General features: G+C 39.3%; 1 protein-coding gene across 4 annotated transcripts in view; it reads right to left on the reverse strand.

Moving 5' to 3' along the window:
- The window catches only part of sntg1 (syntrophin, gamma 1), a 435,268-nt gene that overhangs the window by 394,787 nt on the left and 15,376 nt on the right, over nt 1-25,105 (reverse strand). For 2 of the 4 annotated variants that reach the window (XM_073042638.1, XM_073042612.1), the window contains exon 2: nt 8,890-8,921. The exons of the other annotated variants lie outside the window; for them this stretch is intronic. The gene's annotated coding sequence lies outside the window, so the exon portion shown is untranslated. The remainder of the gene's footprint in view (nt 1-8,889; nt 8,922-25,105) is intronic. 4 annotated transcript variants of the gene reach the window in all.

Below are 25,105 nucleotides of genomic sequence, written 5' to 3' on the forward strand. Positions count from 1 at the left end.
GTAAAAATAATAGATCTAAACTTCTTTGATAACACATTCTGTCACAATACAAAAATCACATTTTTCACTTCAATCCATTCTGAGTGTTATCTGTTCCATTCTCATAACAATTAATGTGTACTCATTGGAAAGGTCTCATTGCCTATTTCAGTCATGTAAAGATGTTTTCACTGTCTTGGATCTAAAACCCTGAACATTTCCAGATTTACTTGCCTTTATAATTGCTTCCATTTACTCTTAGTGGCTGCAATCCAATTAATGTTTACAAGTTAGTAATCCTGTGGAAATGCACACTTGCTTATATTTTTGAGCATTAATTCACTTAGTTGTTTGGACTTCTAATATTTGAAGATTTCCTTCTTTTGAATTATTGACTTTTAATATATTATCCATAATAGAATGAAAGATCTTTCGCATGAAATACAGATGCATACCAATACCAAGACTCTTAGGTATATTAATTGCCAAATAACACAATTTCACCTTATCCACATTCAGCATAGCAGATGTGTGTGAGAGATTGAGTTCGATTGCAACTTTGTCTGATGAACAATCAACATGGAAATTCAGCGAGTACCATCAACCACCCAATTCAATCTCACCTTACGCTCAGCATATAGTTGAACAGTCTTGTGCAATTTAGATTGGTGTTGCTTAGCGATTTATTATGTCCAGTCTTAATTTCTTCTAATTTATCTAACTCATCCTCTAGCTGGCTGTTACCATTTTTTGGGCACAGGCCAAGGCCTAACATAGCTTGGTATCTTATGACTATGGATATTTTAAACTTACAATACCCACGTCTGTATCTGAATACTTCTGCATACTTTCCAAACAGTATGCCCAAGCACGATTTTAAAACATCATTATTGAACACTTCTTTTCATTCCAACTTCAGTTCTCCTATCAATATTGATTGATTACTGTAATTGGTTGCAACTATTCAAGTTGCTGACTCCTGTGACTCACTAAAGATTATATGACCTAAAATCTTCAGTATAATACCTGAATATTTTTATAGGCTTATGGTACTCTATGAGCAATACGTAGCTGAACTTACCTAAGCTGAGCAATTTGCTACCAGATTAATGCTTAAGATATTTAACTGTATTTTTTTTTATCTTGAACTGATTGTGCTTTCCAACAATGCCACTGTTAACATGATTGGTATACAAGCCCATTTTGCACAACTCCAACTGGCTTCAATATCACATAGACTTACTAATGTTACTTTTACTGCAAAAGCATCCTTACTGTGAAGAAATCACACAATTGGAGTTGGTTTGCCTATCTTCACTTTAGATTTGTATTTGAAGGATATACACCCTATTTTTCACAATTGAATTGAATTGACTTCATCACTGACATCCTTCATATACATGAGTAAAAATCTTTACATTACGTCTCCGTTCAAATGTGCAGTTATAGTAATTTATAATAAATATTAATGTACAACACGATAGGCAATATAACATAGAAATACAGTTGCATCAGCATGAATTAAGCAGTCTGATGGCCTGATGGAAGAAGCTGTTCTGGAGCCTGGTGGTCCTGGTTTTTATGCTGTGGTACTGTTTCCCAGATGGTATCAGCTGGAACAGTTTGCGGTTGGGGTGGCTCGGGTCTCCAATGATCCTTCGGGCCCTTTTTACACACCTGGCTTTGTAAAGGTCCTGAATAGTGGGAAGGTCACATCTACAGATGTGCTGAGCTGTCCGCACCACTCTCTGCAGAGTCCTGTGACTGAGGGAATTACAGTCTCTATACCAGGCAGTGATGCCACCAGTCAGGTTGCTTTCAATTGTGCCCCTGTAGAAAGTTCTTAGAATTTGTGTGGGCCGTACCAATCTTCTTCAATTCAATTCAAAAATTGTCAAGTTGAATTGTTAGGACTGATGTTTTGGTTTTGGCCTGAAACATCAACTATTTATTCCTATCCATACATGCTGTTTGACCTACTGAGTTCCTCTAGCACTTTGTTTGTTAAGTCATTCTTGTGGGTCTTAGCTATGTGCTTTAGATTCATCTTTGTATCTTTTCTCTTTGTCAGTACTTTATGACTTCAAACTGTCGGTATATTTATACCTTGCACCAAATGAAATTCTTCCGCATTTTACAGTGCCATTACAATAGATGCTGTAATTCCGAACACTGGAGTAAATGTGCAATTCAGTGTGTTTAATAGCTGTGATCAATTGCATTCATCGATTTTCATAAATGAACTTAATATTTCACATGTAGACAAAGGAGACACAAATTTGCAGAGGCAAGACAAGTCCTGCAATGAGATAATGTATTGGCTGCCAGCCTTGCCAGAGTTTTGGTGACCAGTTCCAGATTTGTTGCATTTCACACCAAGTACTTAGGATTGAAGTGATCTTGTGGGTTTTGTACCACTTCATTGAAACAAGCATCTTTTGCTTTACATGGTTTAAAATATTTGTTACCCTACTCTATATTTCCATACCGGTTTCTATTACCATAATATCTATCATATGATCTAATATAGCATTGTTTTATTCTCACCTTTAACATTGCTTTTCACTCTATTACTTGCTGTAAGAAACAATGTCATGACTTCTAATTATGAGCTGAAAGCCCAATGCCCCTGATCATTTCCACCTCAAAACATCCAGTGTAAGTAGCTTAACTCCAAGTACCCAGTGTGTTCTCTTCTTTAATGCTATTCTTGCTGAGGTTAACAATGTCAAATCAGAATGCATGAAGTTTTTTGCCACTCCAGTGCCTACATTTAATTTAGTGGCTGCACCTGCTGTCACATTAAACCCCTTTCTTAATGCAATTCCTACACTGCTATAACCAGTTACACATGTACATTGCTAAAGTCGCTGTATTTGTGTAAGACCAGAAGACACAGGAACAGAATGAGGCCACCCAGCCCATCAAGTCTGCTCCGCTAATCCATCATGGCTGATTTATTATCTCTCTCAACTCCATTCTCCTGCCTTTTCCCCAAAACCTTTGATATCCTTTCTATCAACTTCTCATTAAATATACCCAATGACTTGGCCTCAGCAGCCATCTGTGGCAATGAATTCCACAGATTCACCACCTTCTGGTTAAGGAAATTCCTCCTCATCTCTGTTCTAAAGGAATGTCCTTGCATTCTGAGGCTGTGCCCTCTGGTCCTAAATTCCCTTATTATCAGAAAAATCCTCTCCACATCCACACTTTCTAGGCTTTTCAATATGCAATATGGCTGGAGGGGCAGAAGTTGTCATTAAAATGTGGATTGTGGGTCTTCGTCCCTGTACCTCCCCCCAGAAGGTAGTAACACAAAGAGGGCATGTCTTGGATGGTGAGGATTTTTAATGATTAAGTTTTCTTGGGGCACCACCTCTTGAAGATGCCCTCGACAGTAGTGGGGGGGGGGGGGGGGAGGGTTGTGTCCATGATGGAACTGGCTGAATATGCAATTTCTGCAGCCTTCTGTGATCCTGTGCATTGAAGCATGCAATACTAGGCAGTGATGCAACTACTCAGAATTATTTCCACTGCATATCTGTAGAAATTTGCAAGAGTCTTTGGTGACAAATATAATCTCTTCAAACTCCTAATGAAGTATGGCTGTAGGTTTTCTCAAATAAGACAACTTGAGGCATTTGATGTTTAAGAAAAACCATAACAATTCATCTATTGTACTCCAAAACACTGAACACAAAGTGTGATAACATAAACTCACATAATTACATCATCACGTCAGCCAGCCTCTTAAAGTGAACCCTATCTCAATGTTGGTGGTAGTGAATTATGTACATTTCCACCAATTACATTACCCTACATAGCCAAGGCATGCCTTCTTTGTAATTGCACCAACATGTTGGGTCTCAGGTAGATCCTCTGACACCCAGAAACTTGAAGTTGCTCACCTTTCTACTGCTGACCTCCAATGAGGACCAGGGTGTGTTTTCCCAACTTCCCCTTTTGGTGGTCCAGAAGCAATTCCTTAGACTTGATGATAGAACCATAGAACATTACAGCACAGAAACAGGCCTTTTGGCCCTTCTTGGCTGTGCAGAACCATTTTCCTGCCTAGTCCCACTGACCTGCACCTAGACCATATCCCTCCATACACCTCTCATCCATGTACCTGTCCAAGTTTTTCTTAAATGTTAAAAGTGAACCTGCATTCACCACTTCAACTCAAAGCTCATTCCACACTCCCACCACTCTCTGTGTGAAGAAACCCCCCCCATGTTCCCTTTACACTTTTCCCCCTTCACCCTTAACCCATGTCCTCTTTTTTTTTCTCCCCTAGCCCCAGTGGAAAAAGCCTGCTTGCATTCATTCTATCTATACCCATCATAATTTATACACAGCTCTATCAAATCTCCCCTCATTCTTCTACACTCCAGGGAATAAAGTCCTAACCTATTCAACCTTTCTCTGTAACTCAATTTCAACAACATCCTTGTAAACCTGCTCTGCACTCTTTCAACCTTATTAAAATCCTTCCTGTAATTAGGAGACCGAAACTGCACACAATACTCCAAATTCGGCCTCACCAATGCCTTACACAACCTCACCATAACATTCCAACTCTTATACTCAATACTTTGATTTATAATGGCCAATGTACCAAAAGCTCTCTTTATGACCCTATCTATCTGTGACGCCACTTTTAGGGAATTATGTAGCTGTACTCTCAGATCCCTCTGTTCTACTGCACTCCTCAGTATCCTACCAATTACCTTGTATGCTCTACCTTGGTTTGTCCTTCCAAAGTGCAATACCTCACAGTTGATGCCGAGTGAAAGGTTATTATTGAACTAACTCTCAACCAGGTAATTCATCTTGTTGCTGTATGTCTCCTTGTCACATCTGAGATTCTACAAACAATAGTGTGTCATCAGCTAATTTATAGATGGCTTAAGCTCTGCTTAGCCACAATCGCGAATGCAGAGAGAGTAGAGCAGTGGGCTAAGCATGAACTGTTGAGATGCACCTACATTGAATGTAGTGAGGAAGAGGTGTTATTACCAATCCACAATAACATAAATTACATCACACATTTTCAGACACGATAAATACTTGGAGCAGTTCTCGCCATTAATTTGCAAATAGAATCGATGAAAACATAACAATTTTAACTGGTAGGTGAAGGTGTTCTATGCAGTTCAATTCTACCTCCTGGTTTACAAGCTGCGCATGGTGTAAGCGCCCTTTCACTTTCCCCTACTCTCATTAGTACTCTACTCTACCGTGTTAGCTCTTCCCATTCAGAAAAGGAAAAAAATAATGTGGAGCAACAGTGGCTGAAGAACAAGAGATGGAAGATGAAGACCACAATCATATAATATCAATCGGAGGGTCTTTTGGCTGGGGGTACTATCGTGTTAATGCATTTATTTTGTGCCCATTTAGCTATTGTCCATCCAGAATTTGTCTATCAGTACACAGTGGAGTTTCTGGGCAGTGTGGTATATCTGGTAAGCATACACTGTATGTGGTGCCAACTGTAATAAGCATTATAGTCAGTCTTAACTATTTCCAACTTGCTTTTTACAGGCTTCTTTCAAATTTCGGTGCTGTCTGCCTACAGTGAGCAACATATCAGTATTTTGTTTATTTAAATTGCTTTTTATCATTACGTTTATCTGCATTCTTTCATTGAAAATTCTTGGAAAGCTTACAAATTTATCCAGCATTCTGACATCAATATCAGCATTATGACATCAATACAATATCTAATTTGGAATTTAAAAATTAATGGAACTAGATAATATCTGACTATATTATTCAACAGAATGTTGCTTCATGGTCTGAATCTGCACATTGAGAATTAAGCTTCAGCTCTGGTTCATCTCTAAATAAAAAATTTGTCAGTTGAAGTCTCACTTCTGAAACTCAACCAATTTGCAAGTGAATTGCCTGCATTCAACCCTTATTGCTGGGGGCCTCCATAGATCTATCCTTTGCCCCCTTGTTAATACCATCGGAATTTCATCAGAAAATAAGTCAAGCACCACACGTATCAGTGACACACATCTCATCTTAACCTCCTACTCTATTATTATTCAATTCAACATCTTGCTACTCCATGGTGATTAAATTGTACGAAATTGACTCTTTTTATGACATTGTAGTGGATGAGTCAAAAACTTCTTCTGGTATTGAAAAGATTCAACTCACTTTCCTTGGTCATCACTATTAGTTCCATTCCCGAACCACCACCAGCCATGTCCCTTTCCCTAGGATCCATCAAATTGTTTACATTGTTGATGTAGGATCTGGCTGAGAAAAGCTCCCTCTCCATGATAATGCTCCCCCCACCATTACCAACTCTGTCAATTCTTTCTGCCCAGCCTCAGCTCATCTGCTCCTGAAGTTACTACCGATGACCAGTTACTGCAACTTGAGTCACACTTCTCAATCCCTCAAATCCATTGAAAATTCTACCAACATTCTGAATTGAACCAGGTAACTGTCAACCATCACTACTATGTTCACGGACCTACTTTGCAACCCATATGGTAATGCCTCAATACTTTGCAGATAGTTCTATGGTCTCTGCCTTCTCTGTCTCCATCTCCCCTGGCCCTACAATCCACGGTTCTTTGGACACATCAAATTCTCGAGTTTTGAAAATTCACAATTTTAATAATTACATCCCTAGCAGTTATGCCTTCAGTTGCTGATAAGCTTAGAATTCACTGAACTATACTGCCATGTTATATGTTATCTCTCTTTCCATCAGCAAGACATCATTACAGCCTAACTCTTTAAGCATGCTTCTCCCCTATTATGTTGCTTATGTAGCCTGATGTAAAATTTTACCTGTTAATACTCAGATGAAGAGCCCTCTGTCATTTTCAAGCATTACACCCACTCTAAAAATGAAAATTGCTATTGTTGTATAATAGAGCCTGACACTTCAGTGCAATACTTATAAAATACTGCTGTGAAAGTGGTAGAGCTTGAGGGAAGATGCTAAACTATGTTCTTGATTAGCTCAAACACGAGAAAATCTGCAGATGCTGGAAATTCAAGCAACACACACACAAAATGCTGGTGAAATGCAGCAGGCCAGGCAGCATCTATAGGAAGAAGTACAGTCGATGTTTTGAGCCCTAAAGTTAGTCCTAACAAAGGGTCTCGGCCGGCCCGAAACGTCGACTGTACTTCTTCCTACAGATGCTGCCTGGCCTGTTGTGTTCCACCAGCATTTTGTGCGTGTTGCTTGATTACCTCATCAGATGAAGAGTCTTGGATCAAAATGGCCATTTCCCCCTATTGATCCTACCTTAAAAATTGAACACTGAACACTCCAACAGGACTGAACGAATAGAGAGGAGCCCTCAGTATCAAGAGGTGAGGGGGAGGAGGTCAGGTCAAGAGCTGGCACGTGAACGGTGGATGCGGATGAGGAGGAGCTGACTGGCAGATAGAGCCAGGAGGTAATGGAAAGGATGAAAATACCAAATGGATTCTGACCATCTATACTGTTCATGCCCCTCATCATTTTATAAAAATCTATCAGGTCTTCCTGCAGCCTCCAATGCTCTGGAGAAAGTGTGTCCATTCTCTTCTTACAGGTAATACTCTCTAATCCAGCCACATGCTGGTGACCTTCCTTTGCATTCTCTCTAAAGTTCCCTATAATGTGGTAACTAGAATATACACAATACTCTAAATCCGCCTTCTTTACCACTTGATTACTTGAATTGCTGCTTTCAGGGAACTAAAGATTTGCACCCATAATCCCTCTCTATACCAACACATCTAAAGGTGCTGGTAAAATACAAAAAACAATTTAAGCGGATGTCGGCAGTTTGAGAGGGACTGGGTTGTAGGGAGAGGTTGAGCAGGCTGAGAGTTTATTCATCAGAGTGAAGCAAACTAGCAGGTAATTGTTAGGGATGAATACAATCAGGAGTGGCATAGAGAGGCTGAATAGTTTCACAGGACTGGAAAATCAAGAACAAGAATGCAAATGTTTAAGGTGAGAGGGAAAAGAATTAATTTGGAGGTCGAGTTTAAGGTGAGAGGGAAAAGAATTAATTTGGTGGTCGAGTTTAAGGTGAGAGGGAAAAGAATTAATTTGGTGGTCGAGTTTAAGGTGAGGGGAAAGAATTAATTTGGTGGTTGAGGATCATTCAGATGTGGAATGAGCTGCAAATTAGCTTCAGTATAAGTGGGTGGAGTTACGATAGCACTTGACAGTGACTCCTTTGAGCTCATCTGTGGAAACAGCTTAATTTCTACCTTTAATATCTCTCTCTGCACTTTACAAGGTGGATGGGGTTCTGTCAAAGACCGTGACCTTGTGAGCTACACTCAAACTTCGGTTATTTGCAATGGTGGGACCCGATCCTGGGGATCAATGTCTGTCCGTTTTTTGATATCCCAAGGTCGCAGTTTAGAAGACAAGCACTCCTTCGGGATCCTTTGGAATGAGGCGATTCTATGCTGGTGCTGTCAACTGATATGGAATGGGAGAAAATGGAACAGCGAATCAACAGTTGGAGCTCTGTACATGGTGAATCATGAACTATCTCTCTTTCTCTCATTGGTGGGGGTGAGTTTATTGCAAATTCTCAAGTCAGACAACTCAGAAAAACGTGACACGGCAGACTTTAGCATATAAATCAGTGAGTTTGTTTGTTGGTTTCTCCTCTCACTGTGAAAGGGGGGGCACCTCTGTCCCTTTATTAGGGAGAGTAAGAACCTGTGGCAGGTAAACGATTAGTTTTTATTGAACTGCAGATCATGGTCTTTCTTGGGGGCTTTCTGAGTGCTTGCTTGGTGGGTGGAGGGTGCTGATGTTTTTTTGATGAAGTAAGTGGGGGAGGGGGAGGGTTTTCACTTTGCTGCTGCTCGTGCATTGGACGGGGATTTCGGGTTTCTAACGTTTGAACTGTGACTCACCCTTTGGGATATTCTTCTCCTTTCGTGAATGTCTGCGAAGAACAAGAATTTCAGATTGTATATTGTATACATTCGCTGACATTAAATGGAACTATTGATTTATTGAAATAAAACGGCCAGAGCAGGTACAATAACAATATTCAGAAGTGTTTTTGGACAGATACATGGATAGGATAGGCTTTAAACCTATTGAATAAATTTATGATGTTGCTCATCATCTAGGGTTCCAAAACCTTACTATCTTTGTCATCCTTCCTTAGACGAATAACTTGTCCTGAATTCTAACCGACTACCCCATGGCAAAGGCAATATCCACAAAATACCAGAGGAAATCAGCAGGTCAGGCAGCATCTATGGAAAGGAATAAAGAGTCAACATTTCACTCAATCAGATCAGACATATATTATTGACCTTGCTCAATTTTTCTGAGAGCTAAATGAATCGGAAAACTGAACCTCACACTGGATCCACTCAACATCCTACTCTGCCAACACCTGTACGTTGGTGCGTTTCCTATTCAACTTTATTGTAAACTTTGGCCATGCCGTTGATGTTTCGGAGAAAGCCTGGGCAATAACGAAAAATAAGTTCTACATGTCCTTAACAGATATTGTGTCTTACAAAACCTTTTGTCAGAGAATTCATCTGTTAGTAATATACTCCATTTTTGGATTCTTCACACTCTCCATTTTGTGAATTTTTGACCGTTTTCCTCTAGTGTATTGCTTTAAAGAATTTCGTGCCTTTCTAGTTTAAACCCTGCTGGGATTCACCTCAAAATATTAATGATTCTGTTCCTTCTGCAGATGCTTCCTGACCTGCCGAGTTCCTCTAAAAGATTTGTTTGTTGCACCTGATTCCAGCATCTGCAGTCTCTCAGGCCTTTTGCATTTTTCCATAATCTGCCTACATATCTGTTCTATCTCCCACTGGCTCTTAGGAGGCTTATTACAAACCCCATCATTGTGATTGTGCTTTTCTTATTTCTGTGTTCAATCTATATTGTCCCTCTGGCTGAGTCTTTCAGTGCATCCTCCGTGTAGCTGTTATGTTCGCCCTGCTCTTCTCTTAAGCAATTCTCCGTAATGGCCACAGCATCATAGTTCCATGCACTAATCCAGACTCCAGATTCATCTGCTTTACCCATAATAGTTCATGCATTAAAATAAACACACTTCAACCATTACTCCCACTTCTATATTGAAATCTGAATGTGATTTTCTTTTACAAATCAAATGGCGCAATACTTGACCTTGCCTCTTCAAATCTGTTGCAAATTTAAATGTAAAAATATGACCTCCTTCCACCAGATAGGGTAAATAATTGCTTTGCATTTCATTAAATCATAAGGATTAAAATGCCCTTTCAGTGGTAGAATATATTTTGTTCCTTTGCAGTCCTTTAGAAATAACTTACATTCAATAACAACTGCTATTTGGTTATTATGTTATTTTGTATAATAAAAGAGTAATAGTCTTGTGGTTTATTGATTACAACCTTGATTGATGCAAGAATTATCAGAAATAAAGATGATGAACTTATGAGTGTGGATCAGTACTTGCAACTATGATGTCACAGCCATTACAGAGACTTGGCTGTCACAAGGGCAGGAATGGCTGTTGGATGTTCATGGATTTAGATGTTTCGGAGGGACAGAGAGAAAGGTGACAGGGGTGGGGGAGTGTCATTGTTAATCAAGGATGCTGCAGAAATGGAGGATGTTGTGGAAAGATTGTCTACTAAGTCAGTATGAGTGGAAGTCAGAGACAGGAAGAGCCAATCACTCTATTGGGAGTACTTCATACACCCTCCAGTAGCAACTGAAACACTGAGGGGAAAATCAGAAGACAGATTTCAAAATGATGTTTTTTCTTTCCACTCTTTCCTATAAGTGTATACCTCAGATAAATACTTAGTGGAGATCTGTGATATATATGATTATATGATATATATGTACAATGTCTGAAATACATCTTATGGAAATGTTTGATGATGAACTTCAATACAAAAATAAATTACAAAAAAAAATCAGGGTTGCTGTCATTCATGACTTTAATTTCTCTGATATTGATTAGCACATTCTTTGTATAAAAGGTTTAAAAGGGGCAGAATATGTTCTGAGTCCAAAAAGGATTTCTGACTCAATATGTGGACAAGCTGACTAGAGGAAAGTCCATGCTGGATCTAATATTAGGCACTGAACCTGAAGAGGTGATAGATCTCTTGCCGAATGAGCATTTGGAGATAGTGACCGTAATTCCCTGACATTTAACCTTGGACAAGGATAGCAGCAGGTACTATGGGAGATGGCTAATTATGATGCTATTGGGCAGGAATTTCAGAATATAAATTGGGAACAGATGATCACAAGGAAATGCACAATGGAAATGCAGAGGATGTTTTGGGAGCACTTACGTGGGGGTTCTGGATGGAATTATGTGGTTAACAATAGATGTGGAACATCAAGTCAAAAGGAAGCAAAGATCAGACAGGGCTCTTAAGAGGTTCAAGTTGCTAGGAAGGAGCTTAAGAACAAATGTAGGTGAGCTAGAAGGGGCATGAGAAGGTCTTCGCAAGTAGGACTTTGGAAAACTTCAAGGTGTTCTACATGTATGTGAAGGACAGCAGGCTGACAAGAGAGAGGGTAGATCTGATCAGGGATAAAAGCAGAAACATGCCTGGAATTGGAGGAGATAGTGGAGGTCCTTAATGAATACTTTAGTATTCATCAATGAGAGGGACCTTGACAAATGTGAGATCAGTGTAGAACAATCTAATGCACTGAAACAGTTTGATGTTAAGAAAGAGGATATGTTAGAATGAAGAAAGTTGCTGATTTTATTAATTAAGGTTACAGTAGTAAAGAGCAAATACATATGTGAGGCAGGTGGATAGAACTGGGAGAACTGCTACCCCACAGCCTCATACAGCCAATTCCAATCCTGAACTTGGGTACTGTCTGTATAGAGTTTGCATGTTCTCCCTTTGACCACATGGGATTCCTCCAGATGTTCAGATTTCCTCCTACATCCCAAAGGTGGCTGACTGGTGTTTAGTTAGCCACTGTAAATTGTTGCTATTGAATAGGTTAGAGTTAGAATCTGGGGAGAATCGAAGAGAATGTGGGGTAAAGCAAGAAAAGCGATTTGTGTAAAATGAGAGGTAGACAATTAGCATTGACCTGATAGCAGAAGTGAAGCTATTCTCAAGGAAAGCCTGATTGAGCAATTAAATGGTTACAATGCACTATTTGTAAAGAATCTGCATAACTCATTGAGTATAATTTTACTCAAGCAGATCAGACACAATTTATTGATCTTGCTCAATTTTTTTTGAGATTTGAATGAAGTGGAAGACTGAAGCTCACACTGAATCCATTCAATGTCCTACCCTACCATGACCCGTATGTTGGTGCGTTTCCTTTTCAGTTTTATTGCAATTTTGGTGTTTCGCTGAATACCTGTGTGATATTGAAAAATAAGTTCTACATGTCCTTAACGCATATCCCGAAACCCAATGGTCTACCAGCACAGTGAGATGTCCGTGGGGGAATGCTGCCAACTGGCACATTGAGTGCTGAGGGACCCACTCAAATTTGGTGCAGCCACTGCAAGGGTCCGGTGGGGAAGGTCCACAGCTTAGGGTTCTTCTCCTGCGGGAGCTGAGGGGTAGGGGGCCGGGGTGTATACCCCTCAAAAAGGGTATGTAAATATGGAATAACAGAGTGCCACGTGGGTGGCGAAAACTGTAGAAATGTAAAGAGCGCAATGGAAACATTTGTAAAGGATCGAGCATCATTGAATTTTATTTTTTGAATAAAGTATATTTTGTTTAATTTTTAAAAATCTTATCTTACAGAACTTTTTGTCAGAGAAACACACACAAAATGCTAGAGGAACTCAACAGGCCAGGACAAAAGTACAGCTGACGTTTTGGGCTGAAACCCTTCAGCAGGACTGGAGAAATAAAACTGAGGAGTAGATTTAAAGGGTGGGGAGGAGAGAAACACCAGTGAAACCTGAAGGGGGAGGGGCAGTGCATCGCTCAACTCTAAGTTCATCATGCAGGAGTTCCCGATTCTTTATATATGCCATGTACCAACACTATTAAGCAAGGAGGTCTGTGGACCCCTGGTTGGGAACCCCTGTGAGATGTACATTTCTCATTTTATTAACCACATTATTCCTATGGCTGGAACATCATTAATTGTATTACCTTCTTGTTAAAAATCCTGGTTTATGTCTCTATACTTTAAAAGCAAATACTTTAAATAGCATCAGCTTTTTTACCCAATATACTTCTGTCCTCTGCGTTAATACTAAGTTCATACATATTCATACAACTCTAATATCAAGAAGTAAGATTTACCACACTGTTACCCGAGTAATGTACTGTTATTTCATGCAATTATTTTTGTGTGGTTCCAGGCATTAATATGACTTCAACTTAAAAATATTGTTACTTAGCAATTTATAGTTAATATTCTGATATCATTAAAACAATTCAAAATAAATTATGGTAACATTGGGCACACAAATACAGCATGCCCGAAAATTGCAACAGGCCACATTTGTGCTTCCAAAATGTGTTGCAGCTTCCTGGTCATTTTTGACTATCATTTGTTCATAGATGTAATGTGACAGGATTGTAAACTCTCTCTAACGAATCACACATTTGCCTTCTAGAGGCGGTAGCAAATCAGTTCACATCTTGTGTCACTAAATCGTCGTAAAACTATTTAATTTAAACGAACTTCTGGAAACAGTATTTCAAAGTAATTTTTTGGTTAAAATACATTTATGTCACCATATACTACCTTAGGTTCATTTTTTGCGGAATTTACACTCATGAATTTTAATTCTGTTATTATTATTAATAAACATGAAAATTCTAAAAAGGCTTCTTGGCAATTATTGTTGCCAGGATTAAGTCAAGGTGGAAAAGCAATGACAACCCTAATGTTGATGAGAAGGAAAATAAGCTTCTCAAAATATGTGATATTAAATTTTTATTCTTTACATCAATTATCAGAATGATAGCATTATCCAGAAGTAGGCCAACTCTCAGATGGCTGGATATATAGAGGCAGGAGAACTACCTGAGCATTCACATTCTACAGTTTAGATATCGGCATTACAGTTCAGAAAGCTCAAAGCTGTATCAGCACCATGCTTTCATCTTCAAAAGGTGGCTATCAATTTCTTCAACTGTTTGCCAAACCTTGTTTACAATGCCATTTTGCTTTCTTTTTCAAGACGAGCATCATGAAATCAATAACATGCGACCTGACAATTTGTTAAAAGATATACTTTGTGATATTATCATTATTGAACAATTATGACACTGTCCCTTACCTTTTTGTATGAGTTCAGCTTAGTTGGTTTAATCACCCATTTGCCATGTTTTGGGTAATAATACAAGTCTATAATGTTATTTAGCAGAATTGCTCCAATTCAGTAAGCAATGATATACTGTATTTAATATTTAAATTAATAAAATACTGATCTACCACCATTTAATTCCGTATCACCAGTACAACACAGATGATATGTTGAAGAGATAAGGATAAACATTAGCTTCATTTGTCACATGTATAGCAAATCATACAATGAAATGTGCCATTTGCGTTATCGTTTGCGATGTGCTGGGGGCAGCCTGCAAGTGTCACCACACTTCCGCTGCCAGCATAACATGCCCACAACTCACTAATCCTATACATATGCGTTTGGAACGTGGGGCAAAACCGGAACACGTGGAGGAAACATGCGCAGTCATCCGGGGAGAACATACAAACTCTTCAGAGACAGTGGTGGGAATTGAACCCCAATCAGTGATCGGTGGTAGCAACCGAAACCTTTTTAGTAGACTGCTTTGAAAAAGATAATGCTCATTAATGATGACACCTACATTTAGGCATATCAATCATTAATAAAATTTCAGTTTCAAACTATTAAGATAAATGTTCTGAATGACATTTTTTAAAAATCTACTTTCTCAACATTTATCATTGTTAAGTAATTATGTCACCATGCCTCCATTATTGCTCCTCATCTTTTTGTATATGCAGACTAAACCAAGTTCAAATTGGTAGATATAATCATCCAATTTTCTGTATTATTTTGGTTAATGATACAGGTTTATTTGTTAAACATGCTCCAACTTAGTAAGCAATGATACATTGAGATATTATTAGTTAACAAATTCCATCTCTCCTTTAAAAATAAACGATCAGATGGGAATCCAAGAAACTCAGCTGAAACTGGATGCTTACCAGGAATTGATTACCCATACTTTCCCCTCAGAGCCAGAAGATAGTGATTTTCAATTCCCACTTAAAGACTTGAATACAAATATTTAGCTTGATTATACAGTCCAGCATGTAGTCATCTTTTGTGTTAAGTTTTAAATTGAGATCCTCTTGGCAGTCTCAAGTGGACATCAAAGACCCCATAGAACCATTTTAAAGAAGGCCGATGCAATTATGTTGAGTCAATATTTATCACTCCACTAATGAACACCAAAACAAGGATTTTAATTAGAACAGCTCTGTTCAGGCTATTTGGCCCATGATGCTGTACTGATCTTGATGCTAATTTTTACTGTGATCTCTTCCTGTGTATCATCCATATTTCTCCACATTCATGTATCCAGCTAAAATCCTCAACTCCGCCAGACTGCTTGATTCCACTACTACCCCAATAAGCCATTCCAGGCCCTGAATATTCACTGCACAAAGAAAAAAAATGCTTGTTTTTCACATCACCTTTAAACTTCCCCCTCTAACCTTAAAAGAATGACACCTAGTGTTTGAAATTTTTATGCTGGGGAAAAAGATTCTTTCTTCCTTACCTATGCCTCCCAGAATTTAAAAAAAAATCATCAGCTCTCCCCTCAGCCCCTAATACCCCAGGGAGAACAGCATAAGTATGTCCAACCTTTCCTCAAGCCCTCTAATCCTGACAACAAGCCTCTTATGCATCTTCTGTACAGTCTCCACACCTTTCCTGTAATGGGGCATCCATAACTGCATACAATACTCCAAGTGCAGTCTGAACAAAGTTTTATACAACTGCAGCACGACTTCCTTATTCTTCTACTCAAGACCCCTACTGACAAAGACAAGCATGACACATGCCTTTTTACCACTTATTTACTTGAACTGTCACTTTCAGTGAATAATCGCCCTAGACTACAATATCCCTCTGTGTCTCAGTGTTATTAAGGGGCCTGGCATTAATTACATATTTTCTCCTTTCATCCGACCTCCCAGTTAGTTGCCATGTTTCCTGCATTTGATAAAGGCTGGAAGAGGTAGCATGGAAATACAAGTCTTCATTTAGGAGATGCAGTGACTATGTGCTTTAGTTGGAATCAGAAAACTAAAGAGGTTATTCTGTAGCTATTGAAGTGACCACTGATTGTATGTTCATGGTCTTCTGCTGCTGTAGCCCATCCACTGCAAGGTTTGACATGTGGTGCACTGGGAGATGCTTTTTTGCATATCACTGTTGTAACACATGGTTACTTGAATTACTTTTGAATTCTTATCAGCTTAAACCATCTGACCATTCTCCTCTGACCTCTCTCATTAAACAGGGCATCTTTTGCCCACAGAACTGCCACTCACTGGGCATTTTTAGTCTTTCACATCATTCTCTAGAGATGTGTGAAAAACCCAGGGGATCAGCAGCTTCTGAGATACTCAAACCACCTCAACTAACACCAACAATCATGTTATGGTCAAAGTGACATTTCTTCCCCATACTGATGGTTGGCCTGAACCTCTTGACCATGCCTGCATACTTTTATGTATTGAGATGCTCCTGCATGATTGACTGATTAGATATTTGTATTAATGAGCAGGTATACAGGTGTACCTAATAAATTGGCCACTTAAACAACAAATCTGATGAAATGTGAAAGGGAAATGGAAACATATGCTAATTGGACCTGGTCTGAGTACAGATGTTTTAGGTATTTTCCTTTCATTTCCAGGACTTTATAGTTTATGCTTCTAATAAGCCTCAGCTTCAGAATGGGAATTGTAATATTTTATAATGCAGATTTTCTTCCACCTATTAATCATGTGAATGTAGTGCATTGCTTGTGAGTGATAAATGAGGACAATTTGTACAACATGATGTGTGCTTGTCAACATTTGTTTACTTATTTTGTTTTAATCAGCCTGATATTAAGCATAACATAGAAATTAGTGATCCTTTTTCCAACTGGATTCCAACAAAGTATTCTACATAATTTTAAATTTGCATTTATTTCATCAGTGCTGAATACTGTGTGGCAGCAATAAATAAATGCTCCATCACTACAGGACACATCGCCAATACCACAGAAATCAAAGATGTCCACATTTAGAAAGGAAAATAAATATCACACGTGAGTGAACATTGGTGAATATAATCTGTGACTAATTACAAACCAACTGAAAACTGCAAGAGGTGCCCAGCTCAAAAACCATGGCTGGCTGTGCATAAATATTGCGGCTACCTCCTGCAAACCTTAGAGATCGGCTCCTTCATTTGGAAGTAATTGAGAGGAGAAGTAGCCTGAGGGAACTAAAGTGGTGTGAACGTACAGGGAATTCAGTCACTATTGATGTCTATATGCTGGGATTTCCAGCCATTGAAATATCACTAGCTTTAGACAACTGAAAAAGTCTGTACAAGAATGTGTGGAAGAAAGTAAATCCCTCAAAGATGTGCTTTGAAAATGATAGCAGGCTGGAGAAACAATATGAAATTATGGCACTGAATTTCAACTCAAGATTTAAGTTTATTCATCACATGTACATCGAAACATACAGTGAAAATGTGATATTAAAATTAACAACCAAGGTTGTGCTGAGGGCAGGTCAGAAGGGTCACCATATATTTCGACACCAATACGTTTCAGCACTATGGCTGAATTCAATTGATTAGTGGCCGTTTATGGGGAATGTATTACCAGTGGTGGGAATTAACTCAGTTCCCTCATGAGCGAGGTCAGTAACAGCCTGGACATGCAAACTAGGTTTCTCTCTGGGGACTGTAAAGACAATGGGGTAACAGTCTGATGGCATTCAGACCACTGAACCATTGCATTACTCTGCAGATCCAGATCAGAAACGGCTGACAGGCTACATCATTGATGACGATCACCTCCATCTCCTCCCACATTGTGACTACAACAAACCTCCCTCCTCCTCCCCTCACACCCACGACCACACCCTGCAGGACCAACTCTCAGCCTGGTTCAGAAGGATTTTGTTCTTGGTGGAGAAATCTGTATCTATCTGCCACAGGAACGGGGATGCAGGAAGTGCACCTCCCCTGTTTAAGGGAGAATGATCTACCTATACATGTCATCTTTCTGCCCATGGAGGAGACATGTTACTGTACTGAAACCTATTGGAACAGTAAAGTAACAGTTTGGAACAATGGCATACTTTCTTCCAAGTAAAGATTTCTAGTTGTGTGAAGCTCTCCATTCATGAAGAATTGCTACCTGCTCACTTGTAGAACTAGGAACTGTTCAAGGGGAGCCCTTAACCAAATGAAAGCAAAAAGTTGTTCTCCAGCAACACACGCTAAATGCTGGAGGAACGCAGCAGGCCAGGCAGCAACTATAGAAAAGAGTAGACAGTCAACGTTTCTGGCTGAGCCTTGCCCTCCAGTGTTATTTCACAGTACAATGAAGACAAAATGGTGGCAGGTTTTTGCATCTTTTGAATACACAGCTGCTATAAAACCACAGAGCAGAACTTCAGGTGAATCAGTGTGATGCTACATAGAGAAAGAAAAAGGCATTGTCTGTATGTTCACAGAAGCTGGCTGTCACCAGAACCAGCAGGTACTCTTATTGGGTTGCAGCTGTTTCTCAGCAAAGTACAATCTCTAGTGACACTCATGATCTGCACAACCTACTGTGAGGGTTCAGGGAGCTTCTCCACACCCTTTCCCCATCTAGTATCTTCATCCAGGTAGATGTGACAGCACATGAGCCTCCTCATTCTGCACCCGCATTGGCACTACATTCCAAACTCAGTAATCTAGGACACAACAGATTAGCAGACCTCCAGCTCTTTGTCCCTCACACAAGATTCCCTCTGGCCTGTGTCAAAATACAGCCCAGTGTATCTATAGGTTTTCACCCAATCACTTAATCACTGTAGGTATATCCTTCTCCCAAATCAAAATCTCATCACAGTAGGTGACAGCACATTCACCTATATTCAAAACATTGAAAAACTCTTTTTCACATTTTTGTTTCATCTTCCGCAATGTAAATGATGAATGATCAAAGGCCAAGAACAGATTCTCCAGGGTGCTCTACTGGTTTCACCCTTCAGCCTGAAAAAGGACCCAACTCTATTTTATACATATCAGCCAATTTTCAATCCATGATAACACGCTTCTTCCAGTACCTTGGGCTCTTAATTTATGCACCAGCCTCTTATGTACCATCTTATCAAATGCCTTTATGAAATCTAAATACTCTACGTTCACGGATTCCCCAATATTAATTCTCTGTCACATGCTTAAAGAATGCACAAACTTGTGAAAAGTGATGTATCATTTATAAAACCATACGGGCTAGGTTTATTTACAAGCATCTTTCCTAATTGATTGGTTAATTCCTCTTTGATTGTTAACTCCAGCACCTTGCCAACAACAAGATGTTAAACTAATTGGTTTGTAGATCCTCACCTTCTGCATTCTGTGATTTTTGAATAAAGCAGTCAAATTGTGTTTCCCAGTCGTTGGGTATGTTCTTAGAATGATGGAGTTTGAAAATATTCAACCAACAATTTCATTATCTCTGTAGCCAACACCTCCTTTAAACCCTTGGGTGCAGGGGAAATTTATGACAGAAGTGAATTGAAAACTACACATAGTTCAGTGCAAGCTTATGTGTGTAAACCACCTTAAATTTGCTTAAAAGGATATTTCGATCAATTTCATAATTATTCACACAAGGTTCCCAATTCAGCACAAGTGTGGGACGCAAAGTACATTGGTTCAGATCAAAAATTGGCTGAAATGCAATTTTATGATTGTATTTTCCTGCATTCATAGAAATCCAATACAAAGGGAGCAATGTTTTAGCCCAAAGTTTACATCTTTGTTTCTTTTGTTCACGTTTTCATCAATAACTTCTATAGATTTCACTGCTTAATATTTTGTTTCCATTGTTTTGTCATTTTCAATACAACTGTAGATCACAAGTTTGCAAGAGGAGCAATTTCCTATGCTGAACATAAAAGAACATTGTAGATATATTTGGACCACACATTAAATTTTGACAGAATTTCACACCCTTGCAAAATACCTTACATTGCAATTCAAAACACTTTAATACAGAAAGGAAATCCCAATGTGCTGCTTGCTCTTTGCCAGCCATTCCCCAAAAGTGTTTCTTCAACCTAGAAAGGCTGTCTTTTATAGACCAACACACACAAAGCGCTGGTGGAACTCAGCAAGTCAGGCAGCATCTATAGGGAGGAGTGCTGCCGATGTTTCAGGCTGAGACCCTTCATCAGGACTGATTGAAAGGAAAGATAGTAAGAGATTTGAAATTAGGAGGGGGAGGGGAAAATGCAAAATGATAGGAGAAGACCAGAGGGGGTGGGGTGAAGCTGAGAGCCGGAAAGGTGATTGGCAAAAGGGATACCGAGCTGGAGAAGGGAAAGAATCATGGGATGGGAGGCCCAGGGAGAAAGAAAGGGGGAGGGGAGCACCAGAGGGAGATGAAGAACAGGCAGAGTGATGGGCAGAAAGAGAGGAAAAAAAGGGGGGAAAGCTAAATATATCAGGGATGGGGTAAGAAGGGGAGGAAGGGCATTAATGGAAGTTAGAGAAATCAATGTTCATGCCATCAGGTTGGAGGCTACCCAAACGGAATATAAGGTGTTGTTCCTCCAACCCGAGTGTGTCTTCATCTGGACAGTAGAGGAGGCCATGGATAGACATATCAGAATGGGAATGGGACGTGGAATTAAAATGTGTGGCCACTGGGAGATCCTGCTTTCTCTGGCGGACAGAGCATATGTGTTCAGCGAAATGGTCTCCCAGTCTGCGTCAGGTCTCACAAATATATAAAAGGCCACACCGGGAGCACCGGACGCAGTATACCACACCAGCCAACTCACTGGTGAAATGTCACCTCACCTGGAAGGACTGTCTAGGGCCCTGAATGGTGGTGAGGGAGGAAGTGTAAGGGCAGGTGTAGCACTTGTTCTGCAGAAATTCTGCCATTATGTAATTCTTCAGTAAAGCATTTCTACCTGCAGTTTTAAGAATAACAATTCATCAAGGGTGCTATCAGATATCCATACACAATAATGCAATTACCAGAAAACTGTTCTCAAGGCATCCAATCCCTTGGACTATGACTTCATAATCACCTGAGCAGACCACCAACAGGTTGGCTCATGAGAATCATGCCTTGATTACATAAATATACAAATTTTATTTTTCTTCATCAAATTTGTGCAATAAAACAACTTTGCCCCAAGTCAAATAATAGTTTAGAGATTGCAATCTATATGCATGCTAATATATATTATTAAATATGCAAACATTATTGACTGACTGAATGTGAACTAATACATATTTATGAGAGTGGAACTAATGAAGAGCATAAAAGATGGTCAGTAAATGAATGACTGCATCAATGATGTGAAACAACATTGTAAAAATAAGCATGTGACAGTGACTAAATCTGATAATTGTGCAAATAGATTGTATGACTGATAGAGTGTGAATGTGTGCAAGAAAATGTGATAACATGGAAAGGTGAATGAATGCCAGTGAATTGTGAAAGTGAGTGAATATGTGAATGATTGGATGAATATTGAATACTTGGTTATTTTCTCAATTGGATGAATAGAATTTGCTTAGTGTAAATTAATCAATGTATTTTAAAAGTAATTGAGTGCATAGTTGTATGCGCAGAAGGGTGTGTTGAATAATACTGATTCTAGTGCTACCAAGACAATCACTAGCTCATTGAAGTATGACATCGGTGAGTTCTGATCTTCTATGTATTCGGTTTTTTGCTCCATTTGACCCATCAAAAAGTTCTGGGGTATTGAATTTTTATGGGAGAATCCTTGATTGCAGTACTTTCCCACAAAACTTTTGTGTCAGCTGCATTGAGCTTCTGGACATCCCTGAGCACACATCCCTGCATACAGTCTGCTGCCTTGCCTTACAGACTTCTTCCTGCACTGGAAGAGCAAAAGGGGGTCTTTTACTGAGCTAATAATCTTTGAGCAGCACTTGATGTTTGCCTAAGTATCCATCCCTGGTAACAGCCCCTAGAGAGCCTTCAGGAATGCAGTTCATGCTTTGCAGCTGCACACAGCCATGCATCATTCTTCTGCTCACTTATCACCTGCCAGCTTTTACTTCCCCCCACATCATCTTATTTTGCCTTCTACCCTCCCCTTCCCGTCCCTGATGAAAGGTCTCATACTGAAATGTTATGTTTATTCCCTCCATAGATGCTGCCTGACTTGCTGAGTTCCTCCTATGTGCAGCACCACATTAATTCTCCTTTTATCCCACTATTCCCATTCCCCGATTTGTGCATTAAATCTCTCTTAAATGTATCCATGCTGTCTTCTACTTGGCAAACTTTCTTATTGTGTATAAAGAAATAGATCCTAAATTTTCCACATCAACCATGTCAAGCCATCCAATTATTTTAAGGGGCCTTTTGATTTTTTAATCTCCCAGGAGGATTCCAGCCCTAACTAATTTTCTTGATCAAATCTGGTAGCACCTTTGTAATCCTCTTCTGTAATGTCTCTACATTTCAATATTCTATGAGGTGTGTAGAACCGCATATTGTTCTTCTAAGTGTGTCCAAGCAAAGGTTGTATGCAAATGTGATATTATTTCTTGCTTTTCTCTTCCATTTCTCTGGAGCTGATCCCCAAGCACCATGTCAGCACACTCAATTTGTTTTATTAGTTGTGTGTCCAATTCACATTACTTATTGTCATTTTTGGCCTTCTGACAACTTGTATATTATTATTTACAAGAAATTAACAAACCATCTATGTTAAAACATGGGGATGTAATTCTTTTATGCATTATTATGCCAAGACATAATCCATACTGCAAGTCTTGACTACAAATCAAAATCAAAACCCAAGCAAAAATCAAACTGCAATTATTGAAATAATGTGAACATTGTAAAATTTTGTTCAAAGAATGTTTATTTGATTATAAACAAACACAGTAGCCTTTGGAAAATGCAAAATAAAGCCACAATGTTGAAATGTTTCGTAGGTTGGGTCACAATTGTGAGAGGACACACCACTGCATTGCTTCAGGCAGTGACTTTTCATCAGATTGTTATAGTAGTAATTTATTAACATTTGTAAATGCTTATATGCACTGCAAGATATTTTGTAGTGGACTCACTCAACAGATTGTCTGATATCAGTTACTGGAAATATTACATATTCAAGAAAATATGGGCTGAATGCCTAATTCTGCTGCAATGTCTGACGGTGTGGGTCAAAAGTACAAAACAATACTTGTATAGTCAGTGTTCAAATAAATGGCAGCCAAAGGTGGATAGATTCCAGTCTGTTTGTGACAGAAAGGAATACAAAACACTGCATAATCCTGTCATTCTGCTATGTGTTAAAATACATGCTATTAATGATTTCAGCAGTATACAGTACATTCATGGCTTATTTGCTTCAAATATTTCACAAAAAAGAGTACTATATTACTTAGGCAAGCTGGTTTCCATGTGTTTGTTTTGCAAAAATAGGAAGGAATGATGGTATACATTAAGACCAAGCATAACAAAACATAACTTAAATTTGAAATACAAAAATAACCAGCAGCAACCCCTATGTTACAACTATTCCAGTAACAAAAATTTGCTCTTGCAGAATTCACAAATCACTCTCCAAATTTTAAGACATAGAATAAAATTCCTTCCCACAGAATTTATGTAAATTAAGTAAATAAATATTTTGTTCTTGTTACGAAGGATGAACAACTCTGATGGGCAGAAGGGTGCACAGTGGCCCATGCCCCCCCCCCTTTTTTGGAGAATCGCAAATCGCTACTATTTCGATGCTGCTAACAAGGAAGTAAGAGAGACAAAAGGAAATCTGCCAAGGCAGTTGTTATTGATAACAGCTCGTGAAAGAAAATGAGAGAGAGACACAGCTAAGAGGTACACAAGGTGGAACGTCTCCTACTGACAAAAGAGGAGATTTACTTTTATTGTCTTTTGGAGAAGGATTGTTTACTTGGTACTGTTCTATTCATTGAAATCCCTTAGGGGACAGCCAGAGTGGGCTGGTTTGATGGGTTAAGTCATTCAAACCTGATTGACACCTGAGACCCCGTGAGTGGGGATAAAATTGAGGTCTGGGGTGACACCCCTCAGATGCACCAGGAGACACACTAGTGAGCATCAGACACCCACGAGAAAGTGTGGGGCATCGGGGACCGAACGGATCGGTCAATTTTAACTCACAGTGTTTATAGCCAGGCCGGTGGGGGCTTGTGTGTGTGTCCACCCTTGCCTGGGTGACGAGTCCACCACGGAAGGACGGAGGGGTCACACTTGAATGGCCACAACAACAACACATCGACGGATCAAGATCGTAAAGGAAGGTTGGCAAGTCAATAGCTGTTACTGTTTGTGCGCTCTCTCTCTCTCTCTTTCTCTCTCTCTCCAACAATTACAACACATCGACCAACAACTACCTCAGCCTGCATGAAGTGAACTGAACTTTATATTTCCATGTGACAATTCATTATCCCCTAGACAACGATAGAGCTTGTTTATTATTGATTATTATACCCGCACATTTAGGTTTAGTATTGCTAACGTGTATTATCTGTATATTTGCATTGATATTGTTTTGTATATTTTTACTAATAAACACAGTTGAAAACAGTACCACCGGACTCCAACGGACACTTCTATCTTTGCTGGTAAGACACCCAGTTACGGGGTACGTAACATTCTTAACTCGTGTTTTTTGACAAATGCATAGGCAACATGGCTTCAATGTACAGAAACTCATAATTCCAGGAAGGAATGCAAACATTACCATTTCTCCCACCTCCCATTATATATTGCACTTGTCTATTTGTCTCCAAAGTTCCTGCCAATCTTGTTAACATATAATGGAAAGGAAAGCAGATGTATACTGTAAACAATGAGACCTTAAACACAG

The sequence above is a fragment of the Hemitrygon akajei genome, chromosome 1 (assembly GCF_048418815.1).
Source record: "Hemitrygon akajei chromosome 1, sHemAka1.3, whole genome shotgun sequence".
Lineage (NCBI taxonomy): Eukaryota > Metazoa > Chordata > Chondrichthyes > Myliobatiformes > Dasyatidae > Hemitrygon > Hemitrygon akajei.